Source organism: Lethenteron reissneri, chromosome 10, assembly GCF_015708825.2.
Source record: "Lethenteron reissneri isolate LAM-NWPU_2019-01 chromosome 10, ASM1570882v1, whole genome shotgun sequence".
NCBI classification, from domain to species: domain Eukaryota; kingdom Metazoa; phylum Chordata; class Hyperoartia; order Petromyzontiformes; family Petromyzontidae; genus Lethenteron; species Lethenteron reissneri.
In genome coordinates, this window is record NC_083788.1 from 67,704 (window position 1) to 86,947 (window position 19,244).

A 19,244-nucleotide genomic window follows, 5' to 3' on the forward strand; every position below is an offset into this window, starting at 1 on the left:
AACCATTCACGTGTGGGGTGGCGTCTCCATGGAGACGGGCCCCCACTCTCTCCCCCCAGTTCCAGACCAAACCATTCACGTGTGTGGGTGCCGTCTCCATGGAGACGGGAGCCCCCACTCTCATCCCCCCTCTTCCAGACTAAACCATTCACGTGTGGGGGTGCCGTCTCCATGGAGACGGGAGCCCCCACTCTCACCCCCCCCTCTTCCAGACCAAACCATTCACGTGTGGGGGTGCCGTCTCCATGGAGACGGGAGCCCCCATTCTCACCCCCCCCCTCTTCCAGACTAAACCATTCACGTGTGGGGGTGCCGTCCTCCATGGAGACGGGAGCCCCCACTCTCACCCCCCTCTTCCAGACCAAACCATTGACGTGTGGGGGTGCCGTCTCCATGACGGGAGCCCCCACTCTCATCCCCCCCCCAGTTCCAGACCAAACCATTCCCGTGTGGGGTGCCGTCTCCATGGAGACGGGAGCCCCCACTCTCATCCCCCCTTTTCCAGACCAAACCATTCACGTGGGGGGTGCCGTCTCCATGGAGACGAGAGCCCCCACTCTCATCCCCTCTACCAGACCAACCATTCGTCGATAGGGGTGATGCTCTTCCGTGGAGACGGGAATTCCCATTTCACCACATATTCCTCGCCTCCGCGTAGCACGGACTGTACCATTGCATGCAGACGGGAGCCTCCACTCACCCCCCCAATAGATCTTCAGTCTAGATTTGGACTGAACCATTATCATGTGGGGAGACGGGGTTAGGGGGTGGGGGGTGTTGCGGCGTTTCCACGGATATGGAAGTTTCCACTGAGTATGCCACGCGGCTCTAATATCTAAATTCGGACTGAACCATTATACGCAGGGATGGGTCTCTATGGAGACGACTCGCCTGAGCCAGAGCCGTGACAAAGTAATCGGAGCCGAGGACTCACAGAGCCAAGTGATAATGGTTCAGTCCAGATCAGCATCACCATCACCTGGTCGTCATGGTAACGGTAGCGGTGGGGGTCGCCCAGTGAGCCTCAGTGCGTGGGGGTACCACGTGGCACGAGTTCGCCCCGCAGCTGCCCGAGCCAGGGTTGGACTCGGGCCCGTGGACTCCTCCTCGCCCCCCCCCCCCGAGTCTCCCCCCCCCCCCCCCCCCCAGTCTCCCTCCCCCCCCCCGAGTCTCCCTCCCCCCCCGAGTCTCCCCCCCCCCCAGTCTCCCCCCCCCCCGAGTCTCCCCCCCCCGAGTCTCCCCCCCCCGAGTCCCCCCCCCCCGAGTCTCCCCCCCCCCCCGTCTCCCCCCCCCGAGTCTCCCCCCCCCCCCGAGTCTCCCCCCCCCCCCCCCAGTCTCCCCCCCCCCCGAGTCTCCCCCCCCCCCGAGTCTCCCCCCCCCCCGAGTCCCCCCCCCCCCCGAGTCTCCCCCCCCCCCGAGTCTCCCCCCCCCCATCTCCCTCCCCCCCAGTCCCCCCCCCCCCGAGTCTCCCCCCCCCCCGAGTCTCCCCCCCCCTAGTCTCCCCCCCCCGAGTCTCCCCCCCCCCCGAGTCTCCCCCCCCCCAGTCTCCCCCCCCCCCCAGTCTCCCCCCCCCGAGTCTCCCCCCCCCCCCAGTCTCCCCCCCCCCCCGAGTCCCCCCCCCCCGAGTCTCCCCCCCCCCCGAGTCTCCCCCCCCCCCCGAGTCTCCCCCCCCCCCGAGTCCCCCCCCCCCCGAGTCTCCCCCCCCCCGCTCCCCCCCCCGAGTCTCCCTCCCCCCCGAGTCTCCCGCCCCCCGTCTCCCCCCCCCCCGAGTCCTCCCCCCCCCCAGTCTCCCCCCCCCCCGAGTCTCCCTCCCCCCCGAGTCTCCGCCCCCCGAGTCTCCCCCCCCCCCCGAGTCTCCCCCCCCCCGAGTCTCCCCCCCCCCGAGTCTCCCCCCCCCCCCCCGCCCCGAGTCTCCCCCCCCCCCACCGATCTCCCCCCCCCCCCCCGAGTCTCCCCCCCCCCCAGTCTCCCCCCCCCCCGAGTCTCCCCCCCCCCCCCCGAGTCTCCCCCCCCCCGATCTCCCCCCCCCCGAGTCTCCCCCCCCCCGAGTCTCCCCCCCCCCCGAGTCTCCCCCCCCCCCCGAGTCTCCCTCCCCCCCGATCTCCCGCCCCCCGAGTCTCCCCCCCCCGTCTCCCCCCCCCCCCGATCTCCCCCCCCCCCCCCCCGAGTCTCCCCCCCCCCGAGTCTCCCCCCCCCGAGTCTCCCCCCCCCCCCCCCGAGTCTCCCCCCCCCCGAGTCTCCCCCCCCCCCCCGAGTCTCCCCCCCCCCGAGTCTCCCCCCCCCCCCGAGTCTCCCCCCCCGAGTCTCCCCCCCCCCCCCGAGTCTCCCCCCCTCCCCGAGTCTCCCCCCCCCCCGAGTCTCCCCCCCCCCCGAGTCTCCCCCCCCCCGAGTCTCCCCCCCCCCGAGTCTCCCCCCCTCCCCGAGTCTCCCCCCCCCCCGAGTCTCCCCCCCCCCGAGTCTCCCCCCCCCCCCGAGTCTCCCCCCCCCCCGAGTCTCCCCCCCCCCCGAGTCTCCCCCCTCCCCCGAGTCTCCCCCCCCCCCCGAGTCTCCCCCCCCCCCGAGTCTCCTCCCCCCCCCCCTTTCATCCACACGGGGACCACGCAAACTCACTGCGCGTGTGTGATGAAGCTACAACTCTGAACTGTCTCTCTCTCACAGACACACACACGAGGGGTTTGAGGGCTAAGCGTGTTTACTACAATTACAACATTACTGCATATGCTGAGGGTACCTAGTTTACATTCCCTCCCGTTTTCACCTCGGCGAGTAAATTTTAAACCCACATTTCACGTGGGTTTGTTTGCGCCAAAACGATTTAACATTTTGTGTTCTCTAACGTTTTTATTGCGTGTTTTTTTTTTCATCAGAACATTGCATTGAACCTCGTGTTACCTCAACCTAGATGCTTTAGCGTGATTTTTGCTGTAAACCAAAGTTTAAAAGTTTTTTGTGACTTAAAAATCCGTGTTGGTGGGGTTTATCTATGGAAATAGCGCCCCGGGTGATGATGTGCATTGTGGGAGATTAGAACGTCATTAGTTAGATTTAAGTCTGTTATCCCGTTTATTGGGGTTTTAAATCCACATTTTTCTTTTAACCGGCTTGGAAACGGCCTTTTTGTAACGCAGCAGCGCCCTCTCGTGGCGAGATGTTTTAAGGATACTGTACAGCACTAAAGTAAAATGTGTTAAATAAAAAAAACACTAATCCTGAATCCCATGCAAATAAATCAGTTAAAACATCTTGTAATTTTTGGGGGCCCTACTGAGCTTGGGATGCCGGTACAGATGGACCCCATACCACAGCCCCAACAGGCCCGGCCACGGGTGGTTCGCACGTCCCAAGCAGAGGTCGCAACCGGGTACCCGATACCCGTACCCTACCCGATACCCGGCTACCCGTACCCGGCCGGGTATCGGGTTGCCGTTTGCGACCCTGGTGCGGCCGGGTACGGGTAGGCCGTGAGTCACTGGTGAGTAACCGTTTGTCACTCATTCCCAACGTCTTGTCTCTTCTCACAATTCAAGTTCCTAGAATCAACCCACCCGCGCCTGCAACATGGTTTCATCCCAGAGGTCGCAATCAGGTACCCGATACCCGTACCCTACCCCCGTACCCTACCCGTACCCGTACGCTACCCGTACCCGGCCGGGTACGGTACGGCTGGGTACGGGTACGGGTACCCGTTTGCGACCCTGGTGCGGCCGGATACGGGTAAGGAATCAAAACCGGTTTGCGACCTCTGGTCCCAAGACAAAAAAAATCCACCAAAGACGACCGCCGCTGTGAAAGCGTGGCCTTGCAGGCTCGTTTATTGAACCAAGTCGCACACAGGACCTGACAGCAGATTCAACACCTACACCACGGAGGCGGCAGGGGTATAAGTGACTCCGTTACTAACGTCGATTGATTGCATAGCTATATTCTAAGGTTTTCGGTAAAGTCACGTAGGTCAAAAAATAAAATTAATAAAAGTGTTGCCTCTGAAACGTCGTGATTTTTATTTTATTTTTATTAATTTTAATTTAAAATTTTTACCTACGTGACTTTACCGAAAAAACCTAAGAATATGAATCCTTGCAGTCATGAAAGCTTCAAATCTGATTGCATAGCGCCAGTGTGCGATGCCTTTTACTCCCCCCCTCCCACCTTCACCAACACCACAATCAACACAATTACCTCCTAATTATAATGATTAACAACAACCGCAACCCACACATAGTGGCACTAAGTGTTCTTTCACAGTTTCCCCCACTTCGAAGGCGGCTGGTTTAGAACTGGGCGAGGAAAACTCCACAGCCCATGGGCCAGGACGTGGCCCCCGCTACTTCATTTCACACGGCCCGCGGCCACGCAAAAGCCCTGCGCCAATTCAAAACATCCCACAGCAATCGATATTAATCCGTCACCGCAAGCAGGTTGCCCAACTATATATGTTTAAAAAATGGTTTGACAACTTCAAGTAGCATTGCTTGGAACTGGGGCCCCGCCGTTACTGGAAAAAGACGGGTTTGGCCAGAAACCACAACGGCTGGAGATTTCCCGGGAGTGGCTCTGTCAGCGTCGCCAAGGCACTGAGGCAGGACAAGCATCTTAGCAGCACTAATAGGGTACTAGAGGGAGGGGCATATTTCCGATCTGGCAACAACACCCTGTGATAAACGCAGCGAGCCGCAATAGTTTAGTGTTATTAGTGGATGACGTGGAGCAGAGGTCGCAACCGGGTACCCGATACCCGTACCCTACCCGATACCCGGCTACCCGTACCCGGCCGGGTACGGGTACAGGTACCCGTTTGCGACCCTGGTGCGGCCGGGTACGGGTACGGGTAGACCGCGAGTTACTGGTGAGTAACTGTTTGCCACTCATTTCCCAACGTCTTGTCTCTTCTCACAATTCAAGTTCCTAGAATCAACCCACCCGCGCCTGCAACATGGCTTCATACCAGAGGTCGCAATCAGGTACCCGATACCCGTACCCTACCCGTACCCGGCCGGGTACGGGTAGGGTACGAGTACAGCCGGGTACGGGTACGGGTACCCGTTTGCGACCCTGGTGCGGCCGGGTACGGGTACGGGTAAGGAATCAAAACCCGTTTGCGACCTCTGACGTGGAGGCCCGCGTTCATCTACGGTTGGCCTGGCAAAGGTATTTCAAATCCCTAGCCGGTGCTCAATAAGAGACGTCCCCCTCCACCGGATTTAAAGTAACCCCGCCGGTTTGCGCTGCTGTAAATAAGAGTCGAGTTGATCATTCCCGTGTGGTGTCTTACGCAGGTAGCCACACTGGCCTGGCCACTCTCACACCTCCTCCCGGCCGCTTCCCCTCCTCACAGCTGCACGTCCTCTTCACGGGGATGCCCCACTTCTTTTCAAGCCACGTTTGCCTCCTTCCCCGGTCACGCCCCAATCATTACGTTATTAATTTTTATTTTTTTACCATCGTGACTTTACCGAAAAAACCTAAGAGTATGAATCCTTGCAGTCACGAAAACTTCAAATCTAGAATTACGTACGTACGTGCGTAGCCAAATGTGCTCATCGGAGTTGCGGGGGAAGGACAACAAACCAAACACAAAAATCAACCTCTAAAAAGAGATTCGTTTTCAATAGAAGATTCAATAGTTATCTCACGACGCCTCCCTCGTTTACCTGGCCACTCCCAACACCCCGGCACGCCCCGATCCTTCCGCACTCGGCCCCGCACCCCACCACTCCCCTCCACTCACCCCCCCACCACTCCCCTCACCCTACGGCCTTCACCGCCCACCCCCCCTCGTCACTGCAGGGCGTCCTCGGTGACGGAGTCGTCGGCGAGGATGGCGCGCGCGGCGGTGCGGCCCACGAGGCTGTAGATGAGCTCGGGCGCGACGCCGCGCGGCTCCGCCACCTTCACCGTCAGCTGCTCGAGGGTCACCTTGGCACCCGCCGCGATGTCCACGCGCGCCACCACCGACTTGCCCAGCTACGCGAGAGAGGGCGGGGGGGGGGGAGAGGGGATGCGCAAGCACGGAGGTGTACCGCTGCAATTAGGGGTGGAAGCGCAGTGGGAAGCGCCGCACTGCGCACACGGGTGTACAGGGTGGTCCAGATGTCTTGCAACCCCCCCCATTTAAAAACACGCGTTGAAGAGTATTTGGCTGCTATCAAAGTCCACAAGCCACTTCGTTGAGCTATCATCACATCTCACCTCGGTGTGCCAGGCTTCCTCACCACCACCGTTCCCGTGTCTCCCCCCCACACCTCATCCCCCTGCCCCTCCCCCCACGTCTCACCTTGGTGTGCCAGGCCTCCTCACAACCCCCGTGTCTCCCCTCTCCACCTCCACGCCCCCCCACGTTGGTATTGGAGACTCCTCACCCCCCACACCCCGTCTCTCCCCAACACCTCCCCCCACCACCCCCCAACACGTGTCTCACCTTGGTGTGGCAGGCCTCCTCACCACCACCGTGTCTCCCCTCACCACCCCCGCCCCCCGTGTCTCCCCACGCCTCCCCCACCACGAGTCCCACCTTGGTGTGGCAGGCCTCCTCACCACCACCGTCTCTCCCCCACCTCCCCCACCACGAGTCCCACCTTGGTGTGGCAGGCCTCCTCACCACCACCGCGTCTCCCCTCACCACCCCCGCCCCCCGTGTCTCCCCCACGCCTCCCCCACCACGAGTCCCACCTTTGTGGCAGGCCTCCTCACCACCACCGTCTCTCCCCCACCTCCCCACCACGAGTCCCACCTTGGTGTGGCAGGCCTCCTCACCACCACCGTCTCTCCCCCACCTCCCCCACCACGAGTCCCACCTTGGTGTGGCAGGCCTCCTCACCACCACCGTGTCTCCCCCACCTCCCACCACGAGTCCCACCTTGGTGTGGCAGGCCTCCTCACCACCACCGTCTCTCCCCCACCTCCCCCACCACGAGTCCCACCTTGGTGTGGCAGGCCTCCTCACCACCACCGTCTCTCCCCCACCTCCCCCACCACGAGTCCCACCTTGGTGTGGCAGGCCTCCTCACCACCACCGTGTCTCCCCTCACCACCCCCGCCCCCCGTGTCTCCCCCACGCCTCCCCCACCACGAGTCCCACCTTGGTGTGGCAGGCCTCCTCACCACCACCGTCTCTCCCCCACCTCCCCCACCACGAGTCCCACCTTGGTGTGGCAGGCCTCCTCACCACCACCGTGTCTCCCCTCACCACCCCCGCCCCCCGTGTCTCCCCCACGCCTCCCCCACCACGAGTCCCACCTTGGTGTGGCAGGCCTCCTCACCACCACCGTCTCTCCCCCACCTCCCCCACCACGAGTCCCACCTTGGTGTGGCAGGCCTCCTCACCACCACCGTCTCTCCCCCACCTCCCCCACCACGAGTCCCACCTTGGTGTGGCAGGCCTCCTCACCACCACCGTGTCTCCCCCACCTCCCACACCACGAGTCCCACCTTGGTGTGGCAGGCCTCCTCACCACCACCGTCTCTCCCCCACCTCCCCCACCACGAGTCCCACCTTGGTGTGGCAGGCCTCCTCACCACCACCGTGTCTCCCCCACCACCCCCACCATGTCTCACCTTGGTGTGGCAGGCCTGCTCGCAGGGCAGCATGCGCTTGGCGGGCGAGCCGAGCGCTGCCTCGACGGCGCGCACCTCGAGCACCAGCTGCGCCAGCTCGGAGGGCTCCAGCGACGCCTCGTGGTCGCTGCCCTTCACGTGCGGTCCAGCGTCACGTGGCGCTCCACCACCTTGGCCCCAGCGCCACCGCCGCCAGCGTCACCGTCAGCCCCGCTCTCGTGACCCGAGTAGCCCCACCGGCACGTCCGGGAACTCCTGCTGGTAGGTCTGGGGGGCAAGGAGGGGCAGGCAAGGGAGAGAGAGAGAGTTGGGGGGAGAGGGTGGAGGTGTAGGAGGGTTAGAGTGCACACGGTGGAGGAGGAGGAGACTGGGGAGGAGACGGGGGTGAGAGGATGAGTGGTGAGGTGGCCCAAGGCAAGCACTCGGTGAGCGGCAAGGAGCAGCGCGGAGCGGCGGTGGTGAGCGGCGAGGAAGTAAGAGCAAGCAGCGGTGAGCACGAGTGGCGCTGAGGCGAGGGCTAGGCGAGCACTCTGTGGGGAGTGAGGAATGGCGGTGGTAGAGTAGTGGTGAGAAGCGTGGTGGTAGTGGTGAGAAGCGTGGTGGTAGTGGTGAGGAGTGGTGGTGGTAGTGGTGAGAGCGGTGGTGGTAGTGGTGAGGAGCGGTGGTGGTAGTGGTGAGGAGCGGTGGTGGTAGTGGTGAGGAGCGGTGGTGGTAGTGGTGAGAGCGGTGGTGATAGTGGTGAGGATGGTGGTGGTAGTGGCGAGTGGTGGTGGTAGTGGTGAGGAGCGTGGTGGTAGTGGTGAGGAGTGGTGGTGGTAGTGGTGAGGAGTGGTGGTGGTAGTGGTGAGGAGTGGTGGTGGTAGTGGTGAGGAGCGGTGGTGGTAGTGGTGAGGAGGTGGTGGTAGTGGTGAGGAGTGGTGGTGGTAGTGGTGAGCGGTGGTGGTAGTGGCGAGGAGCGGTGGTGGTAGTGGTGAGGAGTGGTGGTGGTAGTGGTGAGGAGTGGTGGTGGTAGTGGCGAGGAGCGGTGGTGAGTGGTGAGGAGTGGTGTGGTAGTGGCGAGAGTGTGGTGGTAGTGGTGAGGAGCGGTGGTGGTAGTGGTGAGGAGCGGTGGTGTGTAGTGGTGCGGCGACAGTTGGTTGGTGGTAGTGGTGAGGAGTGGTGGTGGGTAGTGGGGAGGAGTGGTGGATGGTAGTGGTGAGGAGGCGTGGTGGTTTTTGTGGTGGTAGTGGTGAGGAGCGGTGGTGGTAGTGGTGGTAGTGGTAGGAATTGGTGGTGGTAGTGGCAAGGAGGTGGTGGTAGTGGTGAGGGAGCGGTGGTGGTAGGTGGTGAGGAGAGGAGCGGGGTGGTGGCGAGGCTCACGGTGAGCACACGCAGATTCACGTCGCGTGGCTCCAGGGGGTAGGCGCTGGTGCACTGCAGGAGGCATGAAGTTGGGGTTGAGCGGCTTCACCTGTGGCGTAGACACGGCGCATCGTCTCCATGCTCTGCATGCCGCTCGAGATCACCATTGGCCGGCCTGACCAGCGGCACACGACGACAACAACAACGACAACAACAACTAAATCATCAACACCAAGAGATCACCGTTAACCATGCCCAACATGGTTCGGCGTCGTCAAACAACATCGCTCAACGTCATCATCGTGGTGGTTGTGACGTCAGTGGTTGATATTTGTGGTGGTGGTGGTGTGGCTGTTGTAGCTGAGAGCGTCACCCTTCTTGGCGGTGCTCTCCAGGTAGGGGAGGTTGTTGGTGTCTCCCGAGCCGACCTTGAAGAACGGAACGTTCAACTCATGGAGGAACTCCACGGCCATCTGGGACAGGGGGACATGGGGACAGGGGGACATGGGGATAGGGGGGACATGGGGACAGGGAGACAGGGGGCATGGAGAACTGTACAATTTCTTATTCTAACTCAGCTTGTACATACACGCGTGTACCTGTCCGCGTGTACTGGGATTTTTTGCACAGCGTGGTGGACGGTGATTTTTTTTTTCTGGAAGACTTTGCAGTTTTTTCCTGGATTTTTTCTGTTTGCGCAAAGTCACTTCAAGATGTTTTATTGTTTTTGTTTTTTGTTGTTGCGGTTGCACCCGATTCAAGAGCCGAATGGCTCACAGGGTGATACCAAATAAATGAAACTGAAACTGTGTGTACTTGTGTGTGCATTTGTGCATGCGCACCTGTGCGGTTGTTCGCTAACAACCCGGCGACCCGAGTTCGATTCCCTCTCACAGCCAAAACCGGTGACGATTATCTGAACCAGTCCTAGGCCTCTCCTAGGAAGACTCAGCCTCAAATGAGTATCTGGTGCGGTGTGTAAACATCGCCACTAGGGAGACAAAGGCGGTCGGGCATGGTGGTGGCCACCCACCTCCTTGTGTGTCGTGCGGCCTTCATAGGTGCTCACTAACCGCACTTGCCTCAACATTCTGTTAAGGCTATACGGGGGATCTTTGTCTTTATTTTGTGCACAGAAAGCTGCCACAGTGGGCACCACAGACGATGCGCATCTGTCGGTTATCTCAGTCATCGAAACATGAACACCTGGTGGGTCTGTCCCATAACCCCTTCCGACCAGCAGCGGTCGCGAGCCTGCCACACTTCCCACGGCAGCCTCAAAGTGCACCTAGCCCGGCACAAGCTCTGCGCCGACGTCACCGCCACTTTGTGGCGAATGGGCGGCTGCTGCTGCTGCTGCTTGTTGTTGTTGTGCGTGGGCACGCACCTCATCCATGCCGGACGCCGTGAAGAAGATGCCGACCTCCTTGGCGTAGCGCTGCAGCTCGCGGTACTGGTCATGGCTGAACTCCAGGTGCCGCTTGTGCTCCCCGTACGTTGCTCCTACACCGAGAGAGACCCCCGCCCACCACCGCACAGCGTTAACCGAGCCGTTTGCGAGCGACGCCTATTAAGGCCAACGCGGAACACGAGGAGTGGTGCTGTTGCTAACACCACTCCCGGACGCCTTCATCTCCCCTGTGGCGATGCACCCGGTGCTCCTCATTTAAGGCTCAGCCAACCCAGGGAGGCCCAGGAAAGTTTTAAGTATATTTGCCACTGGTCTTCTTGTTTCTTTCGGTAAAGTCACGTAAAATGGAAATAATAAAATAATAAAAGTAACACATTAAATAATTTTCACGACGTTTCGGCCACAACGCAAGCAGCCGTCCTCAGGTGAAGGACAGGTCTGTCGAGAAGACAGAGTCTGAATGACACAACCTAGGCTTGGAGTGTCTATTTAAGCTGGGTTGGAGGGGGGGAGAGTGCCTTGACAAAAGAATTTGCATATCAAGAGGAATTTAGCATATTTATGGGAAATGCAGATATGCGATTAGTACTACTTGTGAAATGGGTTGTGTCATTCAAACTGTCTTCTCGACAGACCTGTTCTCCACCTGAGGACGGCTGCTTGCGTTGTGGCCGAAACGTCGTGAGAATTATTTTACTTATGTTTTATTTTATTATTTTATTATTTCCATTCTACGTGACTTTACCGAAAGAACCAAGAAGATGAATCCCTGCAGTCACGAAAGCTTTAAATCGAAATTTTGCCACTGGTGTCGGCCGTGATCGGAAATCCAACTGGGGTCGGGCGGGTTCGTAGTGTAAATGAAAGCGACTCAACGTGGCGACTAAATCGTAGGGATCTGGGACGGTGGTGCACAGCTTCCCAAGGCCCTGCGGAGCACCGCTGAGTACGTGTTGTCGTGCCAGTGCAATGTGGTGAGGTTAATGCAGCGTGGTGAAATGTTCCTGTAGTAAGGTATGGTTAGTCAGGTTAGTGTGGTGTGGTTAGTATGGTTAATGTGGTGTGGTTAGTGTGGTGTGGTTAGTATGGTTAGTGTGGTGTGGTTAGTGTGGTGTGGTTAGTATAATGTGGTTAGCGTGGTGGGATTAGTATGGTTAATGTGTGGTTAGTGTGGTGTGGTTAGTGTGGTGTGGTTAGAATGATGTGGTTAGTGTGGTGTGGTTAGTATAGTTAATGTGGTGTGGTTAGTGTGTGGTTAGTATGATGTGGTTAGCGTGGTGTGGTTAGTGTGGTATGGTTAAAATGATGTGGTTAGTGTGGTGTGGTTAGTGTGGTGTGGTTAGAATGATGTGGTTAGTGTGGTGTGGTTAGTATAGTTAATGTGGTGTGGTTAGTGTGTGGTTAGTATGATGTGGTTAGCGTGGTGTGGTTAGTGTGGTATGGTTAGAATGATGTGGTTAGCGTGGTGTGGTTAGTATGGTTAATGTGGTGTGGTTAGTGTGGTGTGGTTAGTATGATGTGGTTAGCGTGGTGTGGTTAGTATGGTTAGTGTGGTGTGGTTAGTGTAGTGTGGTTAGTATGATGTGGTTAGCGTGGTGTGGTTAGTATGGTTAGTGTGGTTGTGGTTAGTGTGGTGTGGTTAGAATGATGTGGTTAGTGTGGTGTGGTTAGTATGGTTAGTGTGGTGTGGTTAGTGTGGTATGGTTAGTATGATGTGGTTAGCGTGGTGTGGTTAGTCTGGTGTGGTTAGTGTGGTGTGGTTAGTATGATGTGGTTAGCGTGGTGTGGTTAGTATGATGTGGTTAGCGTGGTGTGGTTAGTATGGTTAGTGTGGTGTGGTTAGTATGATGTGGTTAGCGTGGTGTGGTTAGTATGATGTGGTTAGTGTGGTGTGGTTAGTATGATGTGGTTAGCGTGGTGTGGTATGATGTGGTTAGTGTGGTGTGGTTAGTATGATGTGGTTAGCGTGGTGTGGTTAGTATGATGTGGTTAGCGTGGTGTGGTTAGTATGGTTAATGTGGTGTGGTTAGCGTGGTGTGGTTAGTATGATGTGGTTAGTATGATGTGGTTAGTGTGGTGTGGTTAGTATGGTTCGTATGATGTGGTTAGTGTGGTGTGGTTAGTATGGTTAGTATGATGTGGTTAGCGTGGTGTAGTTAGTATGGTTAGGGTGGTGTGGTTAGTGTGGTGTGGTTAGTATGATGTGGTTAGTGTGGTGTGGTTAGTATGGTTCGTATGATGTGGTTAGTGTGGTGTGGTTAGTATGATGTGGTTAGCGTGGTGTTGTTAGTATGATGTGGTTAGCGTGGTGTGGTTAGTATGATGTGGTTAGCGTGGTGTGGTTAGTATGATGTGGTTAGTATGATGTGGTTAGCATGGTGTGGTTAGCGTGGTGTGGTTAGTATGATGTGGTTAGTGTGGTGTGGTTAGCGTGATGTGGTTAGCGTGGTGTGGTTAGCGTGATGTGGTTAGCGTGGTGTGGTTAGCGTGGTGTGGTTAGTATGATGTGGTTAGTGTGGTGTGGTTAGTGTGGTGTGGTTAGCGTGGTGTGGTTAGTATGATGTGGTTAGTGTGGTGTGGTTAGTGTGATGTGGTTAGCGTGGTGTGGTTAGCGTGATGTGGTTAGCGTGGTGTGGTTAGCGTGGTGTGGTTAGTATGATGTGGTTAGTGTGGTGTGGTTAGTGTGGTGTGGTTAGCGTGGTGTGGTTAATATGATGTGGTTAGCGTGGTGTGGTTAGTATGATGTGGTTAGTGTGGTGTGGTTAGTATGATGTGGTTAGTGTGGTGTGGTTAGTATGATGTGGTTAGCGTGGTGTGGTTAGTGTGGTGTGGTTAGTATGATGTGGTCAGCGTGGTGTGGTTAGTATGATGTGGTTAGTGTGGTGTGGTTAGTATGATGTGGTTAGCGTGGTGTAGTTAGTATGGTTAGTGTGGTGTGGTTAGTATGATGTGGTTAGTGTCGTGTGATTAGTGTGGTGTGGTTAGTATGATGTGGTCAGTGTGGTGTGATTAGTATGATGTGGTTAGCGTGGTGTGGTTAGCGTGGTGTGGTTAGTATGATGTGGTTAGTATGATGTGGTCAGCGTGGTGTGATTAGTGCGGTGGGACTCACCCCACGAGTGCTTGGAGGTGTATGGCCGCTCGAGTGCGGCACGGTTGAACTTGTGGTCCAATTCACTCTTCTGGAACTTGGCGCAGTCCGCACCACAGTCCTGTGTACACACAAAGACAAAGATCCCCCATGTAGCCAACACAGGCTGTTGGGCCAAGTGCTTCAAGCGAGCAACACTGAAGGCCGGCACGGTGCACGAGGGGGGTAATGTCATCAGCCAGACGACCGACCGCCTTTGTCTCCCCAGTGCTGACGCTTCCACACCATCCTAGGTACTCGTTTTCAAGGCTGAGTCGACCTAGAGGAGGCACAGGACCGGTTCAGATACTCCACGCTGAAGTTGGCCGCGGGCAGGAGCGGGGAATCGAACTCGGTCACCAGGTTTGCAGGGCGCAAACCACGGCACTGCCGCTTCCCATACCATGATGAGATCTCACTGAATATTTTCGAAGTCGGAGGTAGCCTGCGCCAGGTGCAGAGGTCGCAAACGGGTTTTGATTCCTTACCCGTACCCGTACCCAGCCGCACCAGGGTCGCAAACGGGTACCCGTACCCTACCCGTACCCTACCCGTACCCGGCTGGCTACCCGTACCCGGCTGGGTACGGGTAGCCGGGTATCGGGTAGGGTATGGGTATCAGGTACCCGGTTTGCAACCTCTGGCCAGGTGGCATCTGATGAGTACAGCGATACCTTCCTGGACTTTCATCGCTTCGCTCTTTCGGCCGTTTTCAATCACAACCACATTTCAAATTTCGTCCACGTGGCTTTCCTCTTTCGTCCGATGTCATCCCAAACCTTCCACGACGTTCGCGCCACGCGCCGTCTGTTTCGTTCAGTCTTTGAATAGAAGTTGTTCAGTGAGCATTGCTAATATAATGAGCCAAGAGAATGTGTGTGTGTGTCCCACGCGTGACGTCACTCCACATGAGGCCTACCCCCCCCCCACGTGACGTCACTCCACATGTTTATTTATTGAGTTTTGTTTATTTATTTAGTCCTGTTGATTTATTCTTATTTTATTTGTTTATTTAGGTCTCGCACGCATGTGTTATATAGTTACGGCACTGTAGTTATTTGCATGCACGTCTTTCGCCGGCCAAATAAATCTGCAAGGCTAAATAAAGACTCTGCTTTGAGATTCGTCCATGCTCTGGTCTCTAACCAAACGAAAGTGTTCCTGTACCTGCACCGATAGCAAACCTGAACAGACCCCGGCTGACATTAAGCCCTGGATTATATTAAAATGTCACACCGTGTTATAAGCTTAAATAGCGCCACTATGCAGCTTATCTGGAGCGCTGGGTACACACGGCCACGTATACACACACACACCCAGGTGAGCACAAAAACACACCCACGTGCACACACAACCCATCCCCATGTGTAAACACACGAGGCTTTCCCACCGGGCCAAACCGTGAGATGGGTAACAATCTCACCGTGCCGGGAGAGGGGAGAAAATCGTGTTAATGCATTGTGCCGAGTGGTGAATTGCTGTGACTATTATTACAAAACTAGTATTATTATGCTCCAGGAAGACCTCTTCCAGATGTTTCAACAAAGCTGCTGCTTCTCACTCGACAAGGGCAATTCTGGAAAACCCAGGCACAGGTGGCAACTCTACCAAGACCAAGACCCGCCGTATAGCCTAAACATATTTTTTGGAGCAAGTGCTGTTAACGAGCACCTATGCAGGCCGGTACGTTACCCAAGGCGGTGGCTTGCCAGCACCTCGCCCGACCGCCTTTGTCTCCCCGGTGACGATGTTTACACAACGCACAAAGCATGGGTACTGTTTGAGGCCAAGTTAACCTAGGGGAAGCCCAGGACCGGTTCATATAATAGTCACTGGTGTTGGCCGTAGCGAGTGGGAATCGCCGGGCTTGTAGCCCAACACGCTAACCACTGCGCCACCGCTCCCCATGGTGACCCCACCATTACCAATACCCCCAATTCGCCACTAAGTGACGGTGATGTCACCACGGCGCCTGTGCCAGGCTAGGTGCACTTTGAGGCTGCCACGAGACGTGTCGAAGGCTCGCTGCTGACTGGAGGAGGTCTCGGGACAGACCCAGCTGGTGCCGTGGGTTGGCCGTCTTGAGACGACTGGCAGATGCACCACCAGCTGTACCCTCTACTGTGCCAACACACGTACAAACATTTATACACACAACAACAACAACCGCCATTCGCCACTAAGTGGCGGTGACGTCACCACGACGCTTCTGCCAGGCCATGTGCACCTTAAGGCCACGTGAAGTGTCGAACGCCCGCCGGTAGGTCACGGGGCAGACCCAGGTGCCACAGGTCGACTGACTGAGATGGCCGAGATGACTGGCTGATGCACCACCTGTGCCCCCTACTGTGCCAACTTGCATCTGGCAAATAGCCGCAACGATAATCCCACGACACCACCACCACCACACCACTCAATCGGGCCTCCTACTCACGGCACCAACCATCGCCCCCCCACCCCTACCAGCGGACTAACACCCACAGGGCCACTCTTGCACATGAGATTCTATCCCGGGCTCTGGAGTTATCTCTCAACAACAACAAACGCCATTCACCACTAAGTGGCGGTGACGTCACCACGACGCTTGTGCCAGGCCATGTGCACCTTGAGGCCACATGAAGTGTCGAACGCCCGCTGGCAGGTCACGGGGCAGACCCAGGTGCCACGGGTCGACTGACTGAGATGACTGGCTGATGCACCACCTGTGTCCCCCCCTACTGTGCCAACTTGCTGTGCTTTAGCCAGACTGTCACACAGACAGACACCTGGTTAAACAAAATCAACGTTTAACCGAAGCACGTCTCGGTTTATTGCCAAGAATTATGTCGAGACGAGGATTTGGGGAGGAGGAATTTCGTGCCCTAGGGGAGGGGGGAGGCAACAAACGTCACGGGAAGCCGCGCCTTGCACCGCTGAACTTTGAACCCCGGTGTCGAACTCGAGGGCTTAAGCCTTAAGGCGACCCACGGCATTCGGAAGGAAGCCAGCATTGGATGGACATTAAATTTACTTCACCACGAGTGAGGATGGGGGGGGGGGGGGGATGAAACTCCACCGGGGGGGGGGGGGGGGTACGTGATTTTATCTCCACCAGGAGGAGTTGATGTCCACCAAGGGAGACTTCGGGTCTGCTCCACCAGGCGGACCGAGGATGAACTTCACCACGGGACGTGATTTCACATTCACCGGGGGGGGGGGGGGGGCCAGAGGTCGCAACCGGGTACCCGATATCCATACCCTACCCGATACCCGGCTACCCGGCCGGGTACGGGTACCTGTTTGCGACCCTGGTGCAGCCGGGTACGGGTAGGCCGTGAGTCACTGGTGAGTAACTGTGTGTCACTCATTTCCCAACGTCTTGTCTCTCTCACAATTCAAGTTCCTAGAATCAACCCACCCGCGCCTGCAACGTGGCTTCATCCCAGAGGTCGCAATCAGATACCCGTACCCTACCCCTACCCGGCCGGGTACGGGTAGGGAACGGTTACCCGTACCCGGCCGGGTATGGGTACCCATTTGCGACCCTGGTGCGGCCGGGTACGGGTAAGGAATCAAAACCTGTTTGCGACCTCTGGCCAGGGGACATAACGTCAGCTCTACGAGGTGGACCCGAGTTCATCTCCACGAGAGGGACATGAGTCTGACCCAAATTCCAGAATCTGAATCTATATTCATGCTGGAGGAATCCGATTAGCAATACAGCTCTTTTTCATTTCGATTTAAAGCTTTCGTGACTGCAGGGATTCATCTTCTTGGTTCTTTCGGTAAAGTCACGTATAATGGAATAATAAAATAATAAAAATAAAACATTATAAAAGTATTTTATTATTTTTATAATAAATTATTTTATTATTTTTATAATAAAATTTATGTTTTATTTTTATTATTTTATTATTCCCATTCTACGTGACTTTACCGAAAGAACCAAGACGCTCTTTTTCACTAATGTCCAATGCTGAGTGAGACCCCCCCCACCCCCTCCTTCTCCTCCTCTTCCTCACCTTTGCCATCTTGATCATCTTCTTGGCGATCTCCAAGTCTCCCTGGTGGTTCTGACCGATCTCGGCGATGATGAAACACGGGTTCTCACCGCCGATCTTCCTGCCCGGGCACAACTCGAACTCCAGAGGCATCGCGACGAGCTGCGAGTATACGGAGGTGGAGAAGGAGAAGCGGTGAAGCAAGAACGCGGATGTAGCTGATCCCTAAGCAGATGATATCAGCGGAATAATCAGGAGCGGCCAGGAGATGGTATCAGCGGTATCAGCGGAATCAGCAGGATCAGCGGTAACAGCGGACATCAGCGGTAACAGCAGACACAATGTGAACAGCACAGAATTGGCAGGAACAGCAATTGACGTGAACAGGTGCAGCAGCAGCGGCAGTGGCAGCAGCAAAGCCCGGAAAAGGATGCACGGGAGGCACCGAGACACGTGGCGCTCACGACGCCTCCAGTGACGTCACGACGCCTCCAATGACGTTAATGACGTCACGACGCCTCCAATGACGTTAATGACGTCACGACGCCTCCAATGACGTTAATGACGTCACGACGCCCTCCAATGACGTTAATGACGTCACGACGCCGCCAATGACGTTAATGACGTCACGACGCCTCCAATGACGTTAATGACGTCACGACGCCTCCAATGACGTTAATGACGTCACGACGCCTCCAATGACGTTAATGACGTCACGACGCCTCCAATGACGTTAATGACGTCACGACGCCCGGGCATGCGCGTGCGTGACGTCACGACGCAGCCGCGCCCCAATGCGTTTTGCCGACGTCACGACGTATCGAATGGCGTATTCTTAAAGACGACAACAAATACGCTCCAGAAAGTAAGATGCCTTGAACTGTTGCTTAAGATAGTGTCGTGTTATTGGGGGGTGGGTGGGAAGGTGCGTCTTATAATCCGGTCGTTTGCCGGGGACGTCACGCGGCACATGGTTGATGCCCCACCCCCTATGACGCGGGGCGGCCATCTTACCTAGGGGGTCGGCCATTTTCCCTAGGGGGTCGGCCATCTTACCTAGGGGTCGGCCATATTCCCTAGGGGGTCGGCCATCTACGTAGGGGTCATGGAACCACATTGCACGTGGGGACATTGAATGGTCACTCACAATTTTGTTTTATTTAAAGTACCTATTATTATTTAAATATCACACGTGTACACCTCAGGTTAAAACAATGTGAATTACTTATCGAGAGGCGAGGGGGTGATTGAAGCTCATTGTACGAAAGCACGTGTTTTCGTTTTGGTGGGGTTGATTGTAAAAAGACGCTAACCAAAAAACACCCCCAAGGGCTACGAATGTCAAACTTGAGTGACGAGTTGACAAGCAGGCCATCGACAGATTTCTCACCAACGTTACAGTTAAAGGAAGCCAATGATGATAATGGCAAGGGGCACAAAAGGGGGGCGGTGGTGGTGGTGTGCCCAGGACCAAGTCCAGCCACATTCTCCCCGCAGTGATGTTTGCACACACCAGGCCACGCATTTGAAGCTGAAGCAACCTAGGTGGATAGTTCTAGATTTGAAGCTTTCGTGACTGCAAGGATTCATATTCTTAGGTTTGTTCGGTAAAGTCACGTAGGTACAAGTAAACCCGTAAAAACAAAGTTTTTCACTCTAAATCCTTTATATGCGTGGCGGCTAGAGTCCTCTCGTCCTCTGGCTTGAGATGGCTGCCACCTATGGGTCAGATGATTGTCTGCCAGTATTAAGCAATTGGTAATTAAATATTTAATTTGTTTTTTCCTAAACAGTGTAAAATTTTAGAAAAACATTTTCACGAACATTG

General features: G+C 56.4%; 1 pseudogene; it reads right to left on the minus strand.

The window, feature by feature from the left end:
- Nucleotides 1-5,746: 5,746 nt before the first annotated feature.
- Nucleotides 5,747-17,728, minus strand: LOC133340747 (sialic acid synthase-like; annotated as a pseudogene).
- Between the last annotated feature and the right edge of the window lie 1,516 nt (nucleotides 17,729-19,244).